The 27,658-nt window shown below is 45.1% G+C and overlaps 1 protein-coding gene across 3 annotated transcripts in view; it reads left to right on the forward strand.

Moving 5' to 3' along the window:
- The window catches only part of CNKSR2 (connector enhancer of kinase suppressor of Ras 2), a 377,815-nt gene that overhangs the window by 135,864 nt on the left and 214,293 nt on the right, over positions 1-27,658 (forward strand). The window lies entirely within an intron of this gene.

The raw sequence follows: 27,658 nt of genomic DNA on the forward strand, positions 1-27,658 counted from the left end.
AAATGTTTTTATACACACAGACCATGAAAAAACGGGTGTTTATCACTACAAAAGGTTTTCTCTCCCCCCACCCCACTCTCCTGTTGGTAATAGCTTATCTAAAGTGATCACTCTCCTTACAATGTGTATGATAATCAAGGTGGGCCATTTCCAGCACAAATCCAGGGTTTAATAAGAACGTCTGAGGAACAGTGAGGGGAGGAAAGGAATAAACAAGGAGAAATAGGTTACTTTTTATAATGAATCAACCATTCCCAGGCTCTATTCAAGCCTAAGTTAATTGTATCCAATTTGCAAATTAATTCCAATTCAGCAGTCTCTCGTTGGAGTCTGCTTTCGAAGTTTTTTTGTTGAAGGATAGTCACTTTGAGATCAGAAATGGAGTGACCAGAGAGAGAGTGGTCTTCCTCCCCTCACTGTTCCTCAGACGTTCTTGTTAAACCCTGGATTTGTGCTGGAAATGGCCCACCTTGATTATCATACACATTGTAAGGAGAGTGATCACTTTAGATAAGCTATTACCAGCAGGAGAGTGGGGTGAGGGGAGAGAAAACCTTTTGTAGTGATAAACACCCAATTTTTTTGTTGAAGGATAGTCACTTTGAGATCAGAAATGGAGTGACCAGAGAGAGAGTGGTCTTCCTCCCCTCACTGTTCCTCAGACGTTCTTGTTAAACCCTGGATTTGTGCTGGAAATGGCCCACCTTGATTATCATACACATTGTAAGGAGAGTGATCACTTTAGATAAGCTATTACCAGCAGGAGAGTGGGGTGAGGGGAGAGAAAACCTTTTGTAGTGATAAACACCCAATTTTTCATGGTCTGTGTGTATAAAAACATCTTCTGTATTTTCCACAGTATGCAGCCGATGAAGTGAGCTGTAGCTCACGAAAGCTTATGCTCAAATAAATTGGTTAGTCTCTAAGGTGCCACAAGTACTCCTTTTCTTTTTGCGAATACAGACTAACACGGCTGTTACTCTGAAACCTGTCATTATGCTACTTAAGTACTCAAGTAAATTATCTTCATTTCTACTTCGCTGGATATGAGGCTGTACAAAAGATTTTCTATAAATATTTTTTTAAATGCTTCCAAATCAAATGTCTAGCAAGAGAAATTCTTCAGGCTGCTGACAGTTTTCATTTTACAATAACTGCAGAACAAAAAAGTCTCCTTGAATTCTTCAGCTGCACTGACATTTTTCCCCTGTGGGACAAAAAGTATGAGCATTTGTAGTAAGCCTGAGTTTGTCATCTTTGACTGACTGATTTCTACAAGCATTTAAATAATGAAGTTTTTAACGGTGCAGCCTTGGCAAAAAGTTGAAATGCTGCTTGTTGGAACTGTTCTTCTTCAAATACTTGCACATGTCCTTTCCAATGTAGGTGTGTGCTTGCCCCAAGCACAGTTGCTGGATTATTTTTCCTTAGTGGTATCCGTCGGATACCTCTGGTCCTGCGCACTCATAGCGCCAGTAGGACGGACCCTGCCGACCCTGTGCCCCTTCAGTTCCTTCTTACCACCTGTAACAGTTGCTGGAACTTCCCTCATTGCTCAGGCAATTTCTCCCACTGGTTTTTCTTCTCTTTCTCATGTATGTGTAGTTTAAGTAGTTAGTAAGTTTTGGATGCCTCTGCCCTTGCTTGGAGAAGCTTGTCCATTCCCCAGTGCCAGGGTATGTCTAGGACACCAGGCTGCAAACCTTGCACTGCCTATGGCAAGTCGATGCCCTTGTGCAACCTGCACTCCAGCTGTCTCAGGTGCCTAGGGGAAGCTCATTGGAAAGACTGTTGCCAGATCTGCAGGGACTTCAGACCCCGCACCAAGAAAGACCGGGAGGTGAGGTTGAAGGTCCTCCTCATGGACACAGCCCTAAGACCAGCATTGGAGTGTTTGGGCTCAGCACCAAACACTTCAGCTTTGGTGTGAAGTGCTCCTCCCACCAGTTTGGCAGTGATTCTCCTACCTGGTGCCCTAAGAAGAAGCACTGTAAGCACCAGGAGAAGAGTCGTTCCCCTGTGCCAAAAGGAAGCAGGCAAGGGGTTCTGGATAAAGTGAGACCCGTGTCAGGCTGCTCTCCTTCTTCTGCACTACAGCAGCCACCTCCGCCAGCCTCAGTACCCCCATAGGCTCTGCTATCTTCGGCATGGGAAGTGCCATCCTCCAGCAGACAGCGTACCAGTCAGTATGTGGTACTGTCAACCACAGAGGCATTTGTGGCTGCTTGAAACCTACTCATTCTCCCAGTCCTGAGGTCCCTGGAGATTCAGGACTCAGCACCACCAGTATGTATGAGCAACAGAGAGACATTTCCCAGCTTTTGTGTGGCACTACGGCCACCCTCTAGGGGAAAACCTCTTATGGTAGCCTTAGCTTGGGCCTCTCCATGGTGCTGTTCACTGGCACCAAGAGGGAACTTGGTCTCCCCACTGCAGCTCGTCTTCATTATTGGAGTCTGAAGAGGGATCCTACTCTCACCATCATCAGGACGGCCAGCACTACTCCCTGCTCTGTTTCCACTCTGCTCTTGCCTGAGTCGCTATGCTGCCCCTGAACACTTGGCCTCTGGGACCGTGAGGACCAGCACCCATGCAATGGTCTTTTTGGAACCTTGGGGGTTTCCCCTGAGACAGGGTAACATTTCAAGGTGTTCATATTCTGTGGCCTTGGAAAGTAGGGCACCTCTGGTACCGTGCCGTGAGACCCCCCCAACCTGGATTCTGGTGCTGAACCTCAAGAGGAGATCCCACAGGTCTCATTCGAAACAGAGGAAGAGGTGGAGGACCCTCAACCAGCCTTAGCCTTTTCCTGCTCATCCCCAGATGAGGCAGTGATGGATACTGATGTATTCTCACCTCAAGATGATCACAAGGCCTAGCAGGACTTATTGAAGTGGGTGGCCTTGAACTTGAATATCCAAACCAAAATGCTCAAAGAGATGACACATGCTTTACTGGACATTTTGTTAGCAGCAGGTCACTCAAGAGTGGTTCTACCCCTTAATGAGACAATCATGGACCTGTTTAGAGTGCTCTGGCTGATCCCTGCTTCCCTTCCTCCTACGGCCAAAAGGACTGAGTGCAAATACTGCGCACTAGCCAAAGGGTATGAATTTCAGTTTTCACTCTCTCCTCCAGGGTCCCTAGTGGTGGTGGCCATCAATGAGAGGGACTGTCAATGTCAAGTGGGCCCCACACCCAAGGCAAAGTTCCCCCAAAAGGTGGACTTGTTTAGCTGAAAAGCCTATTAGACAGATGGGCTAGATCTCTGAATAATGAACTAGCAAGCTAGTTGAACTAGGTCTCTATGATTTTAATATGTAAAAATTTAAGGACATACTCTCCCAAGATGCCAGGCAGGAGTTCTCTTTGTTAGTTGAAGAGAAGACATTAGCCCGAGTCTCGCTGCAGGTAGCCTTGGGTGCTGCCCGTTCTGTGGCCAGGTAGAAGGCCACAGCTGTTAACATCTGCAGAAGCTCGTGGTTACAGTCTTCGGGGTTTCCTCAGGAGGTACAGAAAACCTTCCATGATCTCCCATTTGAAGAGCTCTCACTCTTTTCAGAGCAAACAGACACCAAACTCCATGGATTTAAGGACTCCAGGGCGACCCTAAAATCTCTGGGGTTTATACACTGGCAGTGTCCAGAAAACACTACAGTCCTCAACAGACTGACGCTATTTACAAAGCCTGCCAGGCAAGACCAGCGGAAGAGGAAGAACAAAGGGTTCAGACATAGACCCTGTCCACCAACCTCCTCCTCAGGGTTGACACAATCTGCCCCAGGCCCTTGGGCAGCTTGAAGCCCTCGTTTTTACAAAACGCTCAAATACGACATCTCAATCCCTTCAGTTCTGGATCCAGTTACCCCCTTTTACAACCAACTCTGCCATTTCCTCAATGCCTGGACCCATATTACCTTGGACCGTGGAGTTCTAAGCACAATAGAATTAGGTTATACCCTCCAATTTTTAATCCACCCATCCTCCTTCAGGTACCCTTCTCACAAGCAACTATTGGAACAAAAAGTCCAATCCCTCCTTCGGGTAGGAGCCATGGAAGAGGTTCCACATCATCTAAAAGGAAAAGGATTTTATTCCCAGTACTTCCTAATTCCAGAAGCTGGAGTAGGGGGTCTCAGACCAATCCTAGACCTGCATCATTTGAACCACTATCTCAAGAGCTTGAAGTTCTGCATGGTCTCCTTGGCTTCCATCATTCCTTTGCTTAGTCCGTGGGTTGGTATGCTGCCCTTGATCTGAAGGATGCATACTTCCACATATCAATTTTTCCAAGCCACAGAAGGTTCCTAAAATTTGTTGTGAACCAGTTCTTGGTTCTCTTGTTTGGTCTGTCAGCCGCCCCATGATCTTCACTAAATATATGGCAGTAGTCATGGCTTTCCTCAGGAGAAAGGGAGTTCTTATATTCCCGTATCTTGATGACTGGCTAATCAAGGTCCAGAGCTCAGTTGGAATCCAACATCCATCTCATCCAATCGATCTTTTGGGCCTTAGGCCTACTAATAGACTATCAGAAATCCACCTTTATTCCTGTACAAAGGATAGAGTTCATAGGGGTAGTTCTTGACTCTGTACGGGAAAGACCTTACTTCTAGAGGATTGTTTTCACTCGGTCTCGAACATAAGTTCCCGTTAGATCCATCCGGTCACCACAGTCTGGATATGCTTGAGCCTTCTGGACTACATGGCATCACGCAAATATGTGGTACAACACACAAGCTATGTGTCAGACCTCTCCAGGCCTGGTTGGCCACAGTATATTCACCCTTGCGACACCATGACCTTTGCAACACTTTCCTTGATTCACTGACTGGTGGTTGAACCAAAGCACAGTTTGTGCAGGAGCACCTTTTTCAAGGCCTCAACTGCTGGTGACCCTGGTCTCCGATGCCTAGGCGTTGGGTTGAGGAGCCCACTTAGGGCCCCTCAGGACTCCAGGTCTGTGATCACAAGAAGAGCTTTCTCTTCATATCAGTATGAGGGAACTCAGGGTGGTCCACCCCACATTACGGACAAGACGGTTTCAGTTCTCATGGACAATACAACTGCCATTTATTACATCAACAGGCAGGGTAGAGTGTGTTCTTCCCCATTATGTCAGGAGGCAGTCTGGCTGTGGGAGTTCTGCATCACACACTCAATTTATCTAGGAACATCTTACCTGCTAGGAACACAGAACCAACTCGCGGATTGCCTCAGCAGGTCCTTCTCCGCTCACCACAAGTGGTCACTTCGACCAGACATTGCAAGGGACATCTTTCAAAGGTAGGGGACTCCCCTTATAGACCTGATTGCTACCCATGACAACAGAAAATGCCATCAGTTTTGCTTCCTGTGGGGCTGCAGCCTGGGCTCTCCTATGGACACCTTCCTGTTAGCATGGACAACTCACCTGTATTATGCCTTTCCTCCCAGTCCATTGATACACAAGGTTCTGCTGAAGATCAAGGAGGACTGAGCATGGGTCATCCTCATAGCCTTGGCATGGCCCAGACAGCACTGGTTCACCACCCTGTCAAGCCTTTCGGTGGAGATCCCAGTCTGGCTTCCGCTACATTGGAACCTGATCTCCCAAGACCACAGTTGGCTGCTCCACGTGAACCTCAGCTCTCTTCATTTGATGGCCTGAAACCTCCATGGCTGAATCCTGAAGAGCAAGCCTCCTTGCAGCAGGTCTGTAGAATTTTAATGGTCAGTAGAAAACCCTCCACCAGTGTGACTTATCTGGCAAAGTGGAAACAATTCTCCACCTGGTCTTTCCAGTGTGGCATTCCTCCTGCACAGTCCTCATTGCAACTTATTTTGGAGTACCTTCTGATCTTGAAACAGCAAGGTCTGGCCTTTTCCTCAGTCAAGGTCCACTTGGCAGCCATTTCAGCCTTGCATCCTAAAATCGACAAAAGATCAGTCTTTTTGTGCGAAATGGTAATCAGTTTTCTCAAAGGCCCGGAGTCGGTGTACCTTCAGGTAAAGGAGCCGATTCCTTCTTGGTGCCTAAACCTCATCCTGTCAAAGTTTATAGGTACACCCTTCAAGCCTCTAGCAACATGCTCGCTGTTGTACCTCTTCTGGAAAGTGTCCTTCTTAGTGGCCATCACTTTGGCTAGGAGAGTTTTGGAGAGCCGACCCTTCACATCAGAACCCACATATACAATCTTCTTCAAAGTGCAGCTGCATTCGCATCCAAAGTTCCTCCCAAAAGTAGTCTCACAATTCCACTGCAGCCAAGCACTTTTTCTGCCAGTATACTGCCCTAAGCTGCATGCGAATAGGGAGGAACAGCGCCTACATTCCTTGGATGTTAGGCAGGCCTTGGCATTTTATATTCAAATGCCCAAAACCATTCCACAGATCGCCTCAGCTGTTTATAATGATAGCAAAGAGAATAAAGGGACTCTCCATTTCTGCCCAGAGGATTCCATCTTGGGATTACATTGTGTATCCAGGCATGTTACAAACTCATGAGAGACCCTCCTCTGGATAACCTGACTGCTTATTCCATAAGATCTTGGGCATCTTTGGCTGCTTTTCTAGCGCAAATTCCTATTCAAGATACCTGCAGGGCAGCAATCTGGTCTTTGGTGCCTGCATTCTTAGTGCACTATGCCATTATCCAACAGGCTAGAGATGATGCCAACTTTGGCTGGCAGTCTTGTAGTCAGCTTGTACTTGAACTCTGAGCCCATATCCTGTGCAACTGCTTGTGAGTTGCCTATATTGGAATGGACATGTGCAAGCACTCGAAAATGAAAAAACCTGTTGTTCTTTGAGCTGTGTTGCACATGTCCATTCCAAGACCTGCCCTCCATCCCCTCTTATTGGAGTCAGTTGGGAAGAAGAAACTGAAGGGGCGTAGGGTTGGTAGGTCCCTTTATACCGGTACTATGAGCTCTGGCACCAGAGTGCACTGGAGCCAACCCTACAGATACCACTAAGGGAAAAAATTCTGGCAGGTCTGTGCTTGGGGCATGCACACCTACACTGGAATGGACAATGGGCAACACATCTTGCAGAACAACAGCTAGAGAAAAGTTAGTAACTGTTTTTTTCTTACACACGCAGAGATAATACCCTGTATTTGTGTGTATGTGTGTATATATGTATGTGTATAAATAAAAATAAGAAAATATATTGAGTTTACCAATGATCTGAAACAGAGGGTGAAAAGTGAGGTGGCAATAGTTACAGGTGCTACAGCGTTATTTAGTATAGTCCAGACTAGAAGATTGTGGAAAAACTTCAGAGGAATCTAACAAAGCTAGGTGAATAGGCAAATTGGATACAGATGGAATTGTTGACAAATACTTTTCAGTGTGCATTTCCATGCATAATTTGAACTCCATACATACATCTGGGTTTTACTCAACTGTAACCACTCAGGAAAAAGACCTAGATGTCATTGTGGACAATTTAATGAAATTCCCTACTCACAGCTCAGTAGGAGTTGAAAAAGCAAACAGTGTTAGAATGTGCAAAGGATGGTATAGAAATAACATGAATACTGTAATGTCATTATTCAAATCTATGTTATGCACTCACCTGGAACATGAAGTTCAGTTGTGGTCACCCTGTCTCAAAAGAAAAACGTAGCAGAAATATTATTTAACATTTCTTTTGCAGCGGTGCTTAGAGAGATCAGCTGAGTCAGAGTCCCATTTTACTAAGGTATTGTATAAATATAGTAAATGACAGTACCTGTTCCAAAGAACTTGCAGTCTAAAAGACAAAATGAAGCAGGTCAAGCAGGGAGGTGGGGATCACAAGGTAACAAAAGATAACCTATCAAAGCATCCTATCAGTGTGTTTGGTTCTCATCCCATCAGTAGCAGGGATCACAAGTTGCCAACTACCTACCTGTTATTAGATGGCAATTTTCTGTATGCTTTTTGGTGAATTTGAGGAGACAGATGAAGGCAGAGACTTTATGGATTTTCCTTCAGAGATATTACCATATATGAGGGATGGCATAGGGAAAAGAGTAAAGGTACATGTGGGAGAAGCAGACAAGCAGGTGATTACAAAGCCAGCTTTGTAATAAGATAATAGAAGACACAGGTAGGGCAGGGCTCAATTTTTGAGAGTTTTGATGGTTAGCATGAGAAATTTGTTCTTCATGAAATGGAAAAAGGGAAAGCCAATGGAGGGAGTTTGAGAAGGGGTGAGGAAGATTATCGTAGCAGCAACACTTTGAATAGATCTGAGTGCGGCAGAGTTGCAGGCATTGAGGCCTTAGAGGTGGAGATTGAAGTAGTGAAGGAATGAGATGTTCAGAGATTGGCTGGGATTTTTAGCAACGTGGGCAAAGAGGAAAGGACTGGTCTTGAAGTTGTGCAGAAAGGCATGTTGAGATTTAAATACAGCCTGGATGCTTTGTCAAAGGAGAGGGCAAAAGAGTCAGAAAATAAAACTGAAATTATGGGCTTGGGTAGTAGGATGATGGGGATGCTCTCTGCAATAATACAGCGAGATTGAAAGATGGGGTGCTTTGGGAAACGGTCAGCAGCTTGCTTTTGGCCAGGTGGAGATGGACATCCTTGAAAAGATGTCAGAGAGGGGCTGAAATTTTAGTATGGATGGAGGAAAGCAGGTCTGCAGCAAACTCACAGATTTGTGAGTCATCATTTCAAGGAGGGAAGTCAAAATCACGTTTCTGAGAGTGTGTTTGAAAGGAAAAGAGAAGAGGTAAGGCAGAGGCCTGAGGGGCCCACACTGAAAGAGGGAGAGTTGTGGAGAAAGACTCACCAAATAAGACCTTGAGGGAGTGATCCAAGAACTGGGGAGCGGGGAACAGGAGAGGATAGGGTCAGGAAGGCCTAGGAATGATAGGATTTTGAGAAGAATATAGTGGACAATGTCAAAGTTCAAGGAGAGTGAAGATGAAAGCCCTTTATATGGCTAGGATGAGGTCACTGAAGATCTCTATGAGAGCAGTTTCAGTGAAGCGCAGGGAGTGGAAACCAGATTTGAGGTGTTGTAGAATGGGATTAAAGGTGAGGAATATAAAATACCTGGTGTAAATGGTGTGCTCAGTGAGTGTGGAGAAGAAGGGTAGAAAGAAGATGAGGCAATAATTTGAGGTCAGATCAAGAGAATGGTGACTAAAATGATTAGCGGTATGGAAAGAATCCCATGAATAATTAGAAAAACAGAGAAAGTTTAGAGGTATATAAGAGGAAAGATGAGGCAAAAAAACTATGTGGAGAGAAAGTTAATTCTGTCATACAAGAAAACGGGGACATTCATTTAAATTGAAAGGCAATAAATCAACAAATGATGAAAATACTAGTTATCCTGTGGAACTCACTACCACAATATGTAATTCCCTCCAATATTTCAGCAAACGTATCAACTACTGAAATACGTGCCAGGTGTTCATAAATTTCACTGCAGTAGGGAATCAACAGTTATACCATTAAGTTTGATAAAGCATCATGAATACTATTTGCAAAATGTCCTTAATCAGTAATGCAGTTTTAGAAAATATAAAAGGTATTATCTATTTCCTGAAAACAGGTGCTTTATATTGGTACCACTTTTCAATGAAACTCGACATTTCTGTGATATAGCTTGTGCTGAATTGGTTGTATTGAATACTAATAACTTCCTAAATTGCCTATAATAATATGATTAACACAAGAGTGCTGTTTGTCTGCTTTTCTTACACAGTGAGACAAAATAGTTGGTTGCCCATATGCACAATTTCAATAATAGTGCATTGTTTTTCATCAAGGATGAGGGGAAAGCTGTGGACGTGTTGTTCCTTGACTTTAGCAAAGCTTTTGAAACGGTCTCCCACAGTATTCTTGCCAGCAAGTTAAAGAAGTATGGGCTGGATGAATGGACTATAAGGTGGAGAGAAAGTTGGCTAGATTGTCGGGCTCAACGGGTAGCGATCAATGGCTCCATGTCTAGTTGGCAGCCGGTATCAAGTGGAGTGCCCCAAGGGTCGGTCCTGGAGCCGGTTTTGTTCAATATCTTCATAAATGATCTGGAGGATGGTGTGGATTGCACCCTCAGCAAGTTTGCAGATGACACTAAACTGGGAGGAGAGGTAGATACGCTGGAGGGTAGGGGTAGGATACAGAGGGCCCTAGACAAATTGGAGGATTGGGCCAAAAGAAATCTGATGAGGTTCAACAAGGACAAGTGCAGAGTCCTGCACTTAGGATGGAAGAATCCCATGCACCGCTACAGACTAGGGACCGAATGGCTCGGCAGCAGTTCTGCAGAAAAGGACCTAGGGGTGACAGTGGACGAGAAGCTGGATATGAGTCAACAGTGTGCCCTTGTTGCCAAGAAAGCCAATGGCATTTTGGGATGTATATGTAGGGGCATTGCCAGCAGATCGAGGGACATGATCGTTCCCCTCTATTCGACATTGGTGAGGCCTCATCTGGAGTACTGTGTCCAGTTTTGGGCCCCACACTACAAGAAGGATGTGGAAAAATTGGGAAGAGTCCAGCGGAGGGAAACAAAAATGATTAGGGGACTGGAACACATGACTTATGAGGAGAGGCTGAGGGAACTGGGATTCAAAATTCATTAAATATTTGTTTCTTAAATTAGCATGTTCAGCTCTGAAAAGTGCTGGCATCTCCTGCAGACTGAAGTCCTTGATCCACAGCAAAGGTACAAGATGAACAGCAACAATGCAAAGTTCCCCCTATACCTCAGCAATGGCGGAAGCAGGTTTTGCAACCAGGGGGATAATAGAGTCATAGAAATGTTGGGCTGGAAGGGACCTTGAGAGATCATAAAGTCCAGTCCCCCTGCACTGAGACAGGACCAAGTAAACCCAGACCACTGCTGACAGGTGTTTTTTGTCCAACCTGTTTTTAAAAACTCCAATGATGGGGATTCCACAACTTCCCTTGGAAGTCTATTCCAGAATTAAACTACTCTTATAATTAGAAAGTTTTTCCTAATATCTTCCTTGCTGCAGATTAAGCCCATTACTTCTTGTGCTACATCCAATGAACATGGAGAACAATTGATCACCACCCTCTTTATAGCAGACCTTAACGTATTTGAATGATGGGTCATTGATGGTGGGCTGGAGAGTGAGCCCGCCCCACGCTCATCTGGGAGCAACGGCTCCTGTCCCCTGGTGCGGAGCCCGGCTCCTCCATCCAGGAGTGGGAAGCTAGAGTCATAGAGTTTAAGAGCAGAAAGGACCACAAATCAGACCCCCTGAACATCACAAGCCGGCACCCATACGCTACTGAGCACCCATACACTAAATTCAACAACCAAAATCAGACCAATTTATTACAGCCCAGGGGAGTCTAGAGTGTTACGTGTCACAGACAGATAATGGGAGGAATCAAGGTGCACCAGTGCCCAAGACCCCCACAAAGGCAGAGAGTGATTATGTAAATTATACCCAGATAATTCTGACAAGTGAGCCACACCCACACGCTACCAAGGAAGATGTAATTTAGGAGGTTTTTCTGCCAATCTGACGAGGGAAAGATTCCTTTTGGTGATTCCTGATATGGTGATCAGTTAGACCATGAGCACATGTGCAGGAACCAGCCAACCAAGCACCTGAGAGAGAGAATACTTAGTGCCAACTCAGAACCCTGGCCTTCCCTGTTCAATGTCCTATCTCCAGCTGTGGCCATCCTTGAAGCTTCAAATGAAGGAGATAAAAATCAATCCAGAATATGTTGGGGGATGGGGAGAAATCCCTTCCAGACCCCTGCAGGTGGCCAGCTGAAATCCTGAATCATGAGCTGAGAAGATTGTTCCATCTCCATGCCCTTTCAATCCTATTCTGTCTATTAAAAGTGCCAATAAGGGTAACAACTGTAATTTGGACAGGAACTGACTGAGCTGTGTCCACCAACTCTCTTCAGAGGTCACTGCCATCAGATGGTAACAATCTTCTATCACAGCTAACCTTTTCTAGCCTTGAGTTGCAACATCTGTATCCTGTTCCATTTCCCAGAATCATCTAGTCTCTGAAGTGTTTTTCAGAGTAACTGGATGTATTTATTTATTTAATAATCACATATTATAGGCAGTGCTGGTAGCCTGACACTTCCCATTATAAGATTCTATTTTCTGTTGATAATTTTGCCAGACTGGGTGTCTGCCTCAGGTTAAATTTTTTGGTTTTGTTTTTTGAAATGTCAGCCCAACTGGTTCAAATATTTCTGAGAATGGGGGTGTGGGAAAATACATTGTTTTGCCCCTTTGGCCAATTTTTTTCCACCTTTTGAACAGTTGTAATGCCCCCATGCTTTGGAGCAGAAACTTAAAAATTGACTGGGATGTGCCTTGTGTCAGGGATGTGCCTTTTGCTGACTCCATGAAAATCCATCCAAATTTGGCCAAATTATAAGACTTTGAAAAGTCAGTTTGTCTTTACGCAGTAGAGACAAGCTAGAACTTTGTAGTTTAGTTCCATAAGGATTCCATCTGCACTTAGCATGTTCCATCTTGGGACTGCAGCGGCCTGTGCAGAACTTGCTTTGTGATTGCAGTTTCTGGCTGCTCTGTGCCATTTTGGTTACAGGTCCGGGTATTGGTAGCGAGAGCAGGGAGTCTCTCCCTCCTGTGCTCTCAGAGACCTTCCTGGCCAGAATACTGGCCCTGGAAGCTGGGGGGTGAGGGGTAGGGAAACTGGGACTCAAGGTTGTATTTGGGGGTTGAGAGGGAGTAGATTGGAATTAGCTGGGCAAGAAGACTGGAACTGGGACCCAGGTGCAGGGGGACTGGGGTTGGCTGGGCAAGGAGACTAGGAATGAGGGAGGGAAAGGGTGAGGATTGGAAGCCAGTGGGGAGAGGAGTCTGGAACTGGCTGGGCTAGGAGAGTGGGGCTCAGAACCAGAAGTGTGTGGCAGGGTGGGGGCAGGGGGCACTGATTTGAGTGGAGCCAGAGTATGGACTAGGACTGGCTGGAGACTTGCAACTGGGCTGAGAAGCATGAGGAGTGAGATTGGTACTGGCTAGTTGAGGAGAATGGGACTGGAGTGGGGAAGAAACAGGACAGGGACAGTTCCGAGGGGAAAGGGCAGAACAGATCAGACTTGAAGGGAATGGGAAGACATTTCTGCCCAGCAGAGGATGCTCCCCTCCAGATCCTGAAGATTCCTGAGTCTCGCCATTTCTTTTTGTCAGCAAATATCTGTGAAGCCTGCTGGCAAAGTGTGTGTCTCATCCCCCTCTAGTGGTTGCTCCACACAGAGGATTACAAGCTATTGCTGCTGTCAGTTACTCTGTTAACTCAAGTGGCACAGGTTTGTGTGGTGGATCTAAAGGTGAATAAAACCTTCTGATGACCCATGTGGGTGTCAATATGCTGCCACATGTTTTTTCGGTTAGCTTTTTTTTAAACCTTTGATTTTTGTTGTGTGTGCAATTTCTATGATAAAAGAAGCATATTAAGGTTGCGAAGTCTAGCACTCAGAAGTTAGAAAATGCCAGAATTAAGGTTGCCTGTGCAACCTTAATTTGGCCCCCTTGTGATATTCACTGTGATAGTCTTTAATTACATGATCACATACTGTTCTCTCCACAGAACCCCTGCCTCGTTCAGTTCATAGGATAGACCTGCTCTGGGGATGAACCAGGGTTGCATAGTGAAGTCCACTGTAGGACCTCTGTTTCGTTTATTGGAGAAATTGGGAGGTGTGCAGTAACGAGGTAGGGGATTGCAGGAAGAAAGTAGGGTCTCATGGTTAGGATAGCTGAATACTGCCCTGAAGAACTGGATTGTATCCTTGCCTCTGCCACAGAGTTCTAGTGTGATGCTAGTTGAGACACTTAAACCAAACTTCCCCCAGGTGATCACTAAATGTATGTTCTTCATTTTCTGGGGGCATGTCTTGAGACCGCGGTGTTTGATTTGAACATGTGCTGAGCGCTCCCAGCTGCAACTGAAGCCAATGGGAGCCGTGCTTTCAACATATAAAGTTATGTATAATGCTACATACTCTGAAAAATCAGGTCCTAGGTGTCTCAAGTTGGGCATCAACGTTTAGTGCATACTTCTCACAGTAATCTCTCTCTGTTTCAGTTTCCCCCTCAGTAAAATAGAAACAATAAATTATGACTATACTGTTTGTGAGGCACTGTACTCTGGTGATGAGCCTGTGAGCAAATTAAAACTTCAGTCTTCAGAGCAGGGTTTGAATAGTGTGCAGTAAATAAGGCAGGAGCAATACGATGAATAAGAAGGAGAACAGGAAATAGCAAATAGTTGCTTGCAATGTCTGCACTGGAGCTGGAAGATATAATTTCCAGCTTGATGAGACATACCTCTGCCAGTGCTAAAAATAGAAGTGTAGTTGCAGCGGCAGGAGTGGCTAGCTTTCTGGAGCATGCACCTAGCGTCTCTGACAGGTGTGTACTTAAGGTGGTTTGTCCTGCTGCAGCTATACTGCTATTTTTAACTAGCTTGCTCAAACAGAGCTAGTGCAGGCGCCAAGGCTGATTCCCCACTCTGGCACTTTGAGTGCAGAAGGTGGGGGCCCGCAAGGATTCTATAAATTAATACTGGCCACTCCAGGCTTGTATTAAACTCCCAAGGTTACAGCTTTTCTTTGACCTTGGATGGGTAGATGCTGCCACCGCCCAAGTGCAAAAACCCCTCTCAGAACCCAGGAAGGCAAACGTGGGAATTCCTTCCTGTGGGGTACCCTCAAGCCCTTAACACCCCCCACCCCACCGCCCCGGGAAGAGCTGAGAATGAAAAGAAAGGAAATCAGCTATTGCCACCAGCTAATGAAACAGCATATGCACAAACCTCTTAAGGACACAAAAATCCAATCCTGTTCTTAAAAAAGGTAAATTTCATTAAAAACAAAAAGAAAGAAAATACATCTGGAACTTAGGCTTTTTGCTAGGTTTTAAAAAAAAATTACAAGGATTAAGCATCAAGATAGCTTCTTGAGGTCCAGCTTAAAGGTTACAAACAAAACAAAATCACCTGGGGTTAGCACAGAGGAGTCCAGAAACCATAAAGAAATAAAAGAGAGAAACCTAATCGCATCTTCCTAGACATTTCCTGATCTACTTACATATCTGGGGTTTCAAATGAGTAGTTTCTAGGTATGATCTGATGATTTTCGTACCTGGCCCAAGCTCTTACAGCATAGTTCCAGCCCTATCTCTGCTCTCCGGCAGAACAACACAGACAGACAAAGGGGAAGTTTTTTCCCAATTTAAAAAAGTTCTAGCCTTCCCATTGGCTCTTTTGGTCAGGCATCCACTCCCTTCCTTTTACCTATGGACTTTTTAACCCTTTACAGGTAAAGCAAGTAGAGAACAGCTACTAACAGGGTGACCATAAAAGGGAGCTTCCTCCTCCTTCATTTATCACAGGAGGTGTGCTCCTCTAACTGGAATTTATATCTCTAGCAGCATCCATCCTTTGCACTAAATGAGAGAGGGGTCCTCTGGAAAAATAGTATGAGATCATGTAGTTAAAACCAGTATCATCATGCATATGCACCAGGAGGATGAATTAAGATAACACAAAGGGAGGAGCCAGTCAGAGACTGAAGCCAGCACAGTAGCTGCATAAAGCATTTCAAGCAGGGACTGAGGGACACTGATAATAATCATCAGAATGTTTTCTGCAGTTTACACTCTGAGCATTCTTTCCCCTGTATTGACCGCCTCTTTGCTCCAACTGCACCTGCTTCACCTTTCGTGGCTTCCTGTTCCCTCCCTCCATCTTGGGATCGGGAAGGAATTTTCCCCCAGGTCAGATAGGCCGAGACCCTGAGAGGTTTTTTCCTTCCTCTGCAGCCTGGGGCATGGTTCACTTTCAGGTTTAAACTAGTGTAAATAGTGAATTCTCTGTAACTTGAAATATTTAAACCATGATTTGAGAACTTCAGTAACTCAGCCGTAGGTTAGGGGTCTATTTCAGGAGTGAGTAAGGTTCTATGGCCTGCAATATGCAGGAGGTCAGACTAGATGATCATGATTGTCCTTTCTGACCTTAAAGTCGATGAGTCTGTGAGTCTTTCCATTTAGCTAATACCCTCCTTACATTACCCCAACAAAAACTTTTTTTTGTAACAAACCAAAAAAATACTGTAATTTATGTGACGTTTCCTGCCATTGTATTGTTCTCCTTGCTTATAAGTTCTGTCCATTTCCTTTCCCTATTTAGATTGTAGACTCTTTGGGGGCAGGCAAAGAGTTATTTATTTTATTTATTTATTATATGCCTCTTATTCTCTGTTTGTACGGTGCCTAGGACAATGGGGATCTGTTCTGTTGCCCCAGGTGTTACCACAATAAACATGATAAAGATAATTGTTTTAAAAACCTAAGAGAAAATTTTAATAAGCTGTGAAAGGTAGCTAGACAGGTAGTATCTTTTGGCCTAGAATTAATTGTAATTAAGAATGACTAAATTGTATATAATCAACTGGGTCGGTAACGGGTAGGGTACACTATTAAAAGTTTATATAGGTATGTATTTTCAGTGTATATTTACAAGAGGCATCAGAGATTTTCTAAGAACAGCCAAATTTTTTTGACTGGTGAGGCAAGATCAGGCAGTATCTTTTAAGATTGTCATTCCGAAGGTCTTTAGGAGATGGCTGGCCAAGAGTATTATCCATTCTCATTTTGCTCTCTAGTATTAAAGCAATGATTTCTCATGTATGCAATTCTATGTAAAAACGAACAAACAGAGAAACCAAAACACTTAGTGTCATCAGTCTGATGAGTACTGTACAAACATACATGAAAACAAAAGAGCAAGTAAATACAACATATACTTCCCAATTTATCCTTCAGTAATTCATACCCTCCAGCAACAAAATAGATTGGAGAAGGTTCAGTGGTGAAACAAAACATTGTTTTTATGAAGTTTGTGTATTGGACCAAGCTATTCTTTAATTACTAAGTAGACAACATTATAATTATATCTCATTATCTAAAGTAACTATTTCTCATGGGATCCTCTTTAAGGATTCACTCTTATAGCACCTTATTGAACCCCTCAAGTCTATTAATGCTTGGTGCCTTTTATTTTTTTTCTGAATGTCATATTAAGTAGAGCTAATCAGAAAATGAGGCAAATGATTCACAGAAATTTTTTATTTCCATTTTAGTATGGCTTTTTATTTTCTGCCAGTATTTCTGACTGGCTCTCATATTAACACACACTGATGATGTTTAACAGATCTTTAAAAGGCTGCCATCTTAAGGTTCTGAAAATGTATTACATCAGTGCCATTAGTAGTTTCATTGAACAAAGAGCAGTCTTTTCGGTGGAGTTGTTGATCTTAAAAACTAAAGCTCCTCATGAGACACTGAGCTATCTAAGCCACCAGGATGTCCAAGGAAAGTAGTCTGTAGGTATATGAAGGCTCAAATGAACAGCAGTATTTCAGTTCACATTTGGAAGTTTATATTTGCAGCCGTAAGGGCTAGAAACTTAAACTGCATAAGACATCTTGAATATACTTCAATTTAATCTCTCAATTTTTGGTTTCATTATTCCATCTAATATTAATATAACCCTCAGTCCAATGTTTCAGTTCTTTTGCCAATGAAATAGCTTATATACGTTTTGATACAACATGCTTTTATTAGTTTTAGTGTTCATATGTTCCCAGATTTGGTGATTTTTTTACATGCATAATTGTCTTTCCTTCAATTTTTCATCTGTTCTTATGACGTCCTTAATTTTTCAGGAATTTTGAAAAGGTTAACATTCCAACTGTATCATATACGCATCAAATTGTTACTTTTCTTACACCATGCTGTGCTTGCTCTCAATAAAAGAGGGATGAATATTACTCCTGGCAACTCTTATAGTGAGAGCAAAATTATCCCACAAGGAATGAACAAAACCAAAATAGTGTTCTGCTGCTAAAGTTGCCTTCATGCCATCTAATAATTGGCAACAAATGGATGAATCATATCCTTATTCTTTCTGAGAAGCGTAGCAGCCTTAGACTGAGCAGGTAACCATCCCATAAGACTCAATGTATACCTGATGCAAATAACTTTCTCCTTCAATGCTTGCCAAGTTTAATGATTCAGTTAGTTAAGGGTGGTTGGTTGTTCCTTTTCTGCATCTCTTGGCAGTGTCAGTGAGGAAAATAGTGCTTATCAGAAATATAAGGCAACTGAAAATTGTAGGATGAATAGATCAGATATGTACTCAGAGGTTACATATTACCAAAAATGTCCTGGACCTGCTATTTTGCAAAATATAGAGCGGTGATACGGTCCCTTTCTTCTTCGAGAGATGTCCCTCTAGGTGTTGGTATGTCTCTGCGCCTTCACTCTGAGATTTTTACAGCAGTCCTCGCACCGGTCACGCATGCACAGAGCCTGTCCCCCCACGCTCTGAGTGTACCTTAATAGTATACGTGCGTGATCGGTCTCCTCAGTTCCTTCTCTACCGTTCCCGGCCTGAGACAGAGCTCAGCAGACTTGTTAGAAACTTTCTCTCCCTTTGTTACAATTACCTTTCTAGTTAGTTTGTAACCAGTAGTTACTTAGTTACCATTTTCTATCTTTTTCTCTTTAAAAAACAGCTTTTTCTTCATTCCTGTCAGCGGCAGCCGCATCTGACACGCCTGGCTCTCCAGGCTTTAAGCGCTGCTCTACCTGCAAGGAGGCCATCCCTCTGTCAGATGGCCATGCAAAGTGCATAAAATGTTTGGGGGAGTGCCACATCCCTCAAAAATGTGCCCACTGCAGCAAACTTAAATCTAGGGCACGGAAAGATAGGGAGCTGAGACTAAAACTGCTCCTCTTTCAAAAATCATTAGGGTCAGCTTCAGACCTGGGCACCGACTCCGGCTCCACTGCATGCCACAGCCCCCCTGCCACAAAGAGAGACAAGAAAACTGTTAAAAAAAGGGGGGGGGCTCCTTCTTTCATCCTCAACTTCACGAGAGAAGACTTCCTCAGGCAGGTCTACAGCCTCCCTCCTGGAGCTTTCCTGGCTCAGCACTTTTGATGTGCCAGGCTCCTCTGGCGCCACGTGAAACCTGCCTGTGGCTGCAACGGTACCGCAAAACTCCGACGTAGAGGCTTCAGGCTTCCAGTTGCCTGCCTCTCGTATGGCACTGTTCGGCACTGTGACGGAAGCGGTACCGACGCATGCTGACGTGCCTGACCCCCCGCAGGCTGTTATTGCTTTCCCGGCACTGGCATCGACACCTACTGAGCTGGCCGGCAGTGAAACAATGCTTTGGACACTGGTGCAGAGTAATTTTTCTTTACGGCAGATTCCTCTTGCGCAGCCCTCGCCTCACAGAGGAGCTCCAGCACTGCAATTTACACAGTCAAGGGACCTGCTGGTATCTCCTATCCTGCAGTCACCCCTACTCAATGCCTACTTCTCTCCAAATGCTCAGTTCAGTGATGAGGATGCTGGACTGCAGAGGGAATTTTCACCATATCAAATCTCCCGTCCTCAGACCCCAATCAATAGAGGTCATAGAAAAAAATACCTCGTCATACTCTCAGGATCCTGCCCCGGGGTGGGTAAATCCCTGGATGGCACCACCTATGCCCTTCCCACCACAGTGGCAATATTGGGCCCCATGGGTGTCCTCGAGACCACACTCGCTATGCCACCTCTACCAGGTGCACACCTGTCCAGCACCACCAGCTGACGAACCTGCCACTGATATAAGGCACCAAGCAGCACCATCACAACTGCAGGATCAGTCACGACCTGCCCCAAACCCAGTATACCCAGTTGTTACACCTGATGAAGCCTTACTTCCTCCTCCCCCACATCTTCAGATGATTTCTCAAAATTTCAAGACCTTTTCAAAAGAGTTGCCAGAGAATTAAGAATTAACTTGGAGGAGGTTCCTGAACAGCAGCATGAGTTAATGGACATCCTGCAGCCCTCTTCTTCTAGGATTGCCTTGCCAATCAACACAGCCGTTTTGGAACCTGCTAAGGCCATCTGGCAGACCCCTGCTGCAAGCCTACCTACCTGTAAATGGGCAGACTGCAAGTACTTCATCCCTTCCAAGGGCTCTGAATTCCTTTTCACTCATCCAGCACCAAACTCGCTGGTAGTAGATGCAGTCAACCAAAAGACCAAACACCAATTTCCCCACTCCACCCCATCCAACAAGGACAGCAAGCGACTAGATCTGCTTGGTTATAAAGTATATGCATCTTCCACGTACAGTTTTGCATTGCTAATTATACTGCTGTTCTGGCAAAATATGACCACAAAAATTACAACAAATTCATGGACTTTATTGATGACATTCCAGAAGAAAAGAAACAACAATTCACAGCTCTAGTTTCCGAGGGACAAATCATCTCACGTACCACTCTTCAAGCAGCCCTCGATGCAGCCAACACTGCAGCAAGATCCACTGCTATAGCAGTGGTCATGCGCCAAGGTTCCTGGCTCTCCTCCTCTTCCTTTACTCAAGGGGTCCAGAATACCACTGAAGATCTTCCCTTCGACGGTGACAAACTCTTTGCCTCCACCACGAAAGACATACTTCATTCAATGTAAGACTCAAGGGCAACTCTCCAGCCTCTAGGAATTGAAACCCCTACGACTAGAAGGCGACAATATCAATATCAACCCTATCAGCATCCACGCTACCCCGCGTATACCTGGCAACTCCATAGATCACATGAACAACAACAATGCCAGAGTCCCAGATACCCGTGTTGCCATCCCAATTCCTCGGCAGCGTCTCAACCCACTCCAACTAATAAGCAGATCTGGAGCCTTGGTCGAGGGTTTAGAAAACAACGTTCCCACTTCAGTGCTTACACCACATATCCCTATTTTTGGACACCGCCTATGACCATTCTCCCATCAATGGCAGAACATCAGCACCTACAAGTGGGTTACAGAGGTCGTCACAATTGGCTATTCGATCCCTTTCCTATCCTTGCCTCCTACCTACCCACCCACCATCCCCATCCCTCTTCAGGGACCCCTCTCACGAGCAACTACTCATCCAAGAAGTACAACATCTCCTTCGATTGGGAGCAGTGGAACTTGTGCCTGAACTACACAGAGGGAAGGGGTTTTATTCCCATTATTTCTTAATAGAAAAGAAAACCGGTGGATGGCGACCTATCCTCGACCTCAGGCAGCTCAACAAATTTATCAAAAAGTAAAAGTTCACAATGGTTACCCTCACCACCATAATCCCAGCGCTGGAGCAGGGCAATTGGTTTTCAGCCCTCGACCTACAGGACACCTATTTTCATGTGACTATACATCCGGCCCATTTTACCCTCAGCTCGACACATTTTCAATACAGGGTGCTACCCTTCGGCGTATCCACCACCCCTCATGTTTTTCCAAGCTCCTAGCCATAGTCACTGCCTACCTGAGGAAACAAGGGGTCAAAATTTTTCCTTACCTCGACGATTGTCTCCTCAAAGCCTCAATGTTTGACAAAGCTCTTCGATTCGTGCAGCTTACTGTCGATTGTTTCCTATCCCTCAGCCTACAAATAAACAAAATCCACATTATCTCCTACCCAGGACCTGGAGTTCATAGGAACACACCTCAATTTCCAGACAGGAATAACATCTCTCCCGCCTGATCACTTCAACACCATAAAATTATTGGCAATGAAACTCTGCAACAGTCCTCAGGTCACCGCTTGAGACTGTCTACAACTACTAGGTCACATGGCCTCTGCACTTTCGTGGTCCAAAATGCTCGACTATCCATGAGGTGCTTCCAAGCTTGGCTGGCCACGGTTTACAGACCGAATGTGCACGATCTAAATAAGCCTCTATCCATACCTTTCAGAGTCAAAGACTCTCTCCTATGGTGGACAGTTCCCTCCAACCTCTGCTCTGGAGTCTCCTTTCTTCAGGATGTTCCATCCCTCATAATGACTACCGATGCATCCCTCACAGGGTGGGGTGTACACATGTCCCACCACACAGCCCAGGGACTATGGTCTTCAAACGAATCCTCCCTGCACATAAACGTCCTAGAACTTCGAGCCATATGCAACACCTGCCGTTACTTCCTCCCATTAATCGGAACCAACATGTACGGATAATGAGAGACAACATCGCCTGCATGTTCTGTGTAAACAGGCAGGGAGGGGCTCGCTCTCACTCACTTTTGCACAGAAGCAATGAAGCTCTGGAACTGGTGCCTTGCGAACAACATTCGGATATCGGCCGCCTATCTTCCTGGAGCTATGAATACTACAGTGGACGAATTAAGCAGACGCTTTCCCTGGGATCACGAATGGGAGATAAACGAGACAATCATCAACAACATATTCCGCATATGGGGCTACCCAACCATAGACCTTTTTGCAACAATGAAGAACACGAAATGTCCCGAATTTTGCTTCAGAGCGGGACTGGGCAAACATTCCCTGGGAGATGTGTTCATGATCCCATGGCACAAGGACTTGCTATATTCTTTTCCTCCAATACCAGTTCTCCACAGAGATATAACAAAGATACGGACAGATCGTCCCATGGTAATTCTGATTGCCTCTTTGTGGCCCAGACAACCGTGATTTCTGTTCCTCATCAGAATGTCAGTCCACCCACCAGTCTCATTGCCCCTAACTCCAAACCTCCTATCGCAGCAACATGGCCGATTTCTGCACCCCAACCTGTCCATGCTTCACCTCAAAGCTTGGTTCCTACATGGTTCTCCCAAAACAAACTAGCATGCTCTGAGCAGGTTCAACGAGTGCTGAACACAATCTACTTGCATCACCTATCTCTGTAAGTGGAAGCTATTCACACACTGGTGCTCACCTAAACAGCTTCTTCCTATTTCTGCACCTCTTCCGATCATACTTGACTACCTATTAGACCTCAAGCAATCAGGCCTTTCTTTCAGCTCCATCAAAGTCCATTTAGCTGCTATTACAACTTTTCATGACAAGATCGACGATACCTCTGTTTTTACTCATCCAATCACCAAGCGTTTTCTCAAAGGACTCCAATCCCTGTACCTGGACATTAAACCTCCTACCCCTTCGTGGGACCTTCACTTAGTATTATCTTGCCTGGCTCAACAACCATTCGAGCCCCTAGCCACTTGCTCCCTCTAACACCTCTCTATGAAAGCAGCATTCCTGGTGGCAGTCACCTCGGCCAGACGGGCAGGAGAAATATCAGCTCTGATGGCAGATCCACCATATACACTATTTTTTAAGGACAAGATTACCCTCCTATTACACCCCAAATTCCTTCCAAAGGTGCATTTTTCATTCCACATCAATGAACCGATACACCTACCAACTTTCTTTCCTAAACCACATGCAAACTCTTTTGAATCCACCATGCATACGTTAGACGTACACAAGGCTTTATCCTTCTATTTGGATAGAACCAAGCCCTTTAGGAACCCTTCTGGACTTTTTGTCTCCATCACAGAGAATTCCAAAGGGACACCTATTTCTACCGAGAAACTTTCAAACTGGATTTCTGAGTGTATCCGACTGTGCTATCAGATAAAGAAAGTGACGCCTCCAGCCGGCATCAGAACTCACTCCACTAGATCTGTGGCTACCTGCGTGGCCTTTCTGTGCAAAGTTCCCCTGGCTGACATCTGTAAAGCGGCCACTTGATCTTCTGAACACATATTTGTTAAGCACTATGCCCTTACTCAAGGACCTCTCTTTGATACACGATTAGGCAGAGCTGTATTATCTACTGCATTCCTACCAAATCCGAAGTCCCTACCTCCTTGAGGTACACTGCTTTTCAGTCACCTAGAGTGAAGTACCCTCAGGGACCTCTCTCTCTCTCCAAGAGGTGGTTATTCACCTGTGCAGTAACTGACGTTCTTTGAGATGAGTATCCCTGTGGGTGCTCCACTACCCACCCACCTCCCCTCTATTTCGGAGTTGGGGTAGCCTCCGTTGTAGAGAAGGAACTGAGGAGACTGGTCACGCATGCGTACTATTAAGGTACACTCAGAGCGGGGGGACAGGCTCTGCACAAGCGTGACTGGTGCGAATACTGCTGTAAAAATCTCCGAGCAAAGGCGCGGGGACGCACCAACACCTAGAGTGGAGCACCCATGGGACACTCATCTTGAAGAACAACAGTTACTGCACAGGGTGAGTAACCTCCTCTTCCCAAAGAGTTGACAGCGTAACTTGGGCAAAAATGAAAAGGTGACTATTCAAGGTGGAGGGAGTGTGTGAGGACATGTTAGATGAGATGAGCAAAGAGAGAAGGCTTATTGTGTGTGTGTGGGTGGGGAGGGGAAATAGCTCTTTAGGAGGGGAGAAAGGTACTTAATGGATGAGAAGTGGGTGGCTGTTCCAGGGAAGGAGACAGCATAAAAGACGGTGCAAAGCTGAGTGTGAAAATGAGATGAAAAGAACAATAAGGAGAAAGGACTGGGAGAAAGTTATAGAACCAGAAGGGTGAGGAGGAAGTTTGAATTTGAGGAGGTAAGATGTTTCTGGATGATCATTTTTCCTTACATTAAGCTGTAACTTCCTCTTAGAAACAAATATATTAAAACCTCTTTTATTGTGAACTAAAATACAGTAGACCCCGTCCTCTGATTTGAGATAAGATTCTGGACGAAAACTTCCATACACTAAACTGGAGATGCTACATAGAATAATGCTAAGTGAACTGTATAGCAAAGGCTTATTCTGTATTAGTAGTAGGTAGCATGTTATTTTACAGTGTCTCTGGGTGACAGTGTCCCTTTAAGAGGGAGCCAGGCCAGTACACTCATCAGCACACTCCAATCTGGCTAGTTAATTGGGCTTCAAAGATGACATCTGGGCTATGGCAGAGGAGACCTAGGAGTCTGGGCTTCCTGGGAGCAGGAGATTGAGTAGGAGATGAGAACAGCTAGACACTTAATGGTTCGTGGTAAAAGGCAGAAGGCAGGAGAGTAGCAAGAGGGGTTTGCTGGCTGGTGGGCCCAAGCCAGAGAGCCGGAGCCAATGGCTAGAGAGGGCTGAAGGAGGGGAACAAGTGGGGAGCTTACCACTGACCTCTCCAAGACCAGCCAGCTGGACCCAGAGGAACAGTGAGAGGGGTCGGGAGATTGGGATGCTCCCATCAGAGGGGTTGTGGGGGTTCCTGCTGGGAAGAGCAAGATTGCAGTCCGGCTGGGGTGACTGTCAGAGCCAGAAGGACAGACGAAGACTGACAGAGAGTCCAGGCAGGGCTGAAGGTGCTTGTACATGGAACATCGAGGGATGAAATGTTGGATGATCTTGATGACTATTTGCATTGGGGGTAATAAATGGATTTTACATTGAGGTTTTGGTTATGGATTATTTTACATGATACTTTAATAATAAACCAGCCCGAAGGTGGGGTGGAATTGAGAGAGGAGGGTCTGCATAATGGTATTGGGTTTCCTGAGAGAGAAAACTGAGGCAGGGTGCTGAAGAGCCACCCCCAGCCATCAGAAGGTGGCTAATCCTGTTACATACAGACATTTAGAATAAAAAAATTAAAGTGCTTAAGTCCCATTTTTTAAAATGCTTGAGTCACTAGGGCTACGTCTGCACTACACACCACTGGTAGTGGTGTCTAGTGTCCATGTAGCTACATGCTGCAGTGTAAAGCAGGTTTTGAGTACATGGCAGTGGTGTAGCTACACATGTCAGGGAAAAGCCCTGGCAGAGGGGAAGCAGCAGGGACAGCTTCAGCAGTTCCATGCTACCAGAGCCTTTCACTGTGGCAGAGAAAGGGGTCCAGCAGCAAGGAGCTGTCAGAGCCTTTCCCTCATAGCAGGGGAATGGATTTGGCAGTGGGGGGCATCTCCCAGCTGCCTTCCCCCTGCCAGAGCCTTTCCAAGCTGCTTCCTTCCTGCCAGAGCCTTTCCCTCTAGAGGGGAGATGCTCCAGTGGTGGTCAGCTGGCAGAGCTATTCTCCCCTGCCAGAGGCATTCCCTGCTGCGGGGAAAGGCTCCATAGCAGGGAGCTGCTGATGCCTTTCTCTGCTGGGAGAGCCTTTCCTGTGACGGGGAAGGACTCCAGTAGTGGGGCTGCAGTGGGATGGTAGACTGCTTTAAAAAATAAAATCAGCATAGACAGAGAGGCACTTCTTGGGTGAGTAGAGAGTGTGTTGGGTATGTACTCACATACATACCCCCATCCTTCAGGCATCTCTTTTCCTGCCTAAGCTGGGCCACATCAGCTACACTTTATACCTATGCTAGGGGGCTATATGACATGTACACTACAGCCTGCCGAAACAAGCGTGCAGTGTAGACATACCCTAAGGGTGCAATTGCAGGTTGGGTAGGCACACCCATGCTCGCTTTCATTTAACTAGCACAGCTAAAAATAATAGTGAAGAGGCTGCAGTATAGTCTAGCAAGGTGAGTTCTTACCCGGGGGACAAAGCAGGCTTGTACAGCCCATGCTGAAGCTGTTGCTGCCATGTTTTCACAATTGTTTTTAGATGTGATAGCTAGACCTAAAACTAGGGCATGTGTATGCCTGCCTGTGTTGCTTTCACACTTTCGATTGCACTATAGATATATCCTTAGGCTACTAAATCCCATAGAAAGTCAATGGGACTTAGGTTCCTGAGACTCTCTTGAAAATTTTACTGCTAATTACTACAATGTTAGGAACTGAGATACTAGAGGAGGTGCTCTATAGGATGTGCTGATATACTCTGAATGTCAGCATAAAAGCTAGTTCTGCAGAAAAATCTTTTAAAAAAATCCTTTAAAAAATGTCCTAAGAATTATTTTTTTATTTTTACACACTCGTTTATCAATAAAAACAGTGCTTTTCCTACTGAAACACATTTCACAGCTTTCAAGTTATGACAGAAGGCTTCAAAGGCTTGATGAATTGCTTTTTCCAGTCTGAGGTACCTTCGTTTTGAATGACTGGAATGTTTAGCCAGAGATGCAGAGCAATTCTTAAACCTTGCTCAATCCCAAGACTTTCAATGGAAATCCATCAGAGACCATTGCAAACAACCAAAACCTCTTGAAGGGAAAAAAAGGAACATTACAACAAGTCATAAATTCTCCCTTTCTGTGAGTAAAAACAAACGAGACATTCTCTGAATCCTCTCATTGAGGAGATATCTTGAGGAACCAGGTGTCCTCATACCAAAAAAAAAAAAAAAAAAAAAGAATGGATCCTGGTTCCTGTGAAGCCAGCCAGCTTGATTAGATAGGAAAGGTAACTGTTAATAAATGAAGACCCATGTTCGTGTTTTATGGTTTGGTTTCATAGTGTGACCATATGTTGCCGTTATTCGTTGTTTCTAGTTAAATCTGTATTCTTTCTTATTAAAACAAAAGTAGGTTTATTTGTAAGTACTCACAAGTTCTGTGTGGTTTACAGGAGCAGTGGTTTAAGGTAAAACTAGTAAACTGGAGCACAGTGTTCCTTTGGAGGCAGAGGATCTGGGATTTCTGTAAGTAGCCAGTGTCAGGGGGAAAGATATAATGGGAACATTTCAAAGGGATTCTGGGACTGGAGAGCACCTATTGTTCACCTGCAAGGAGATAGCAGGGCTGGCATAGCCCAAAGCAAGAGAGCTTGGGTGGCTGAAAGGTTGATGATGTTAGGGAGTTGACACCCAGCTACCACAGGCAAGACTCCCTCATGCTGAGTCAGGGGGTAACAGGTAACTCCTAGTCCTGGGTACCCTGAGAACCTTCACTGTGCCATGGGAGCATAGAACTTCATGATGTCTGCTCGGGACTTTGCTA

This window comes from Lepidochelys olivacea (genome assembly GCF_965140295.1).
Source record: "Lepidochelys olivacea isolate rLepOli2 genome assembly, chromosome: 1".
In the NCBI taxonomy this organism is placed as follows: domain Eukaryota; kingdom Metazoa; phylum Chordata; order Testudines; family Cheloniidae; genus Lepidochelys; species Lepidochelys olivacea.